Genomic DNA, 571 nt, shown 5'->3' on the forward strand with positions numbered 1-571 from the left:
AAGAAAGGGAGCCAGAGTGTACCCAAACGTTTCCTAAGCAGGCATGTAGAATGTGCACCCAGGTGGCCAGGCCACAATTTTGAGTTTGGATTGCTTGAGTATTCTAAACGTCTTTTCAGAGATTCCTAGGGATACGGCATGTGATGCTTGAGTGTTTCCCTTCTTCTCTACAAGTCAGGACCAAGATATGTCTTTGGAGAATTCAGGAGAGATCTTGGCTAGAAATTACAGAGGTAGGTGTCACTGGCTCGTAGATGGTAGTTACAGGCATGAAATGGCTATAATCGCTCCAGGAGATTACAGAGAATAGGAGCAGTGGGTACAGACAGCAGTGGGGAAAATTGTTACTTATAGGGTGGAGAAAGGATGAGGAGCCGTGGGAAAGGGTGGGTGGGCGGTGTGGCCATGGAAGCTAGGAGAAGGGAGGGTGAACTGGCTACAGGCCAGTGGGTCTCACACTTGAATGTGTGTCTCCATCACCTGCAGGCTTGTTAAAATGCAGGTCGCTGCTCCCCAAGCTTCTAATTTAGGAGATCTGGGTTCAGGCCTGAGAATTTGAATGTCTAGCAAG

At 48.3% G+C, this 571-nt stretch overlaps 1 protein-coding gene across 1 annotated transcript in view; it reads left to right on the forward strand.

The window, feature by feature from the left end:
* The window catches only part of LOC105004301 (SH3 domain-containing kinase-binding protein 1-like), a gene marked incomplete at its 5' end in the record, with an annotated part of 32609 nt that overhangs the window by 23023 nt on the left and 9015 nt on the right, over positions 1 to 571 (forward strand). The window lies entirely within an intron of this gene.

Source organism: Bison bison, unplaced genomic scaffold, assembly GCF_000754665.1.
Source record: "Bison bison bison isolate TAMUID 2011002044 unplaced genomic scaffold, Bison_UMD1.0 scf7180017461984, whole genome shotgun sequence".
NCBI classification, from domain to species: domain Eukaryota; kingdom Metazoa; phylum Chordata; class Mammalia; order Artiodactyla; family Bovidae; genus Bison; species Bison bison.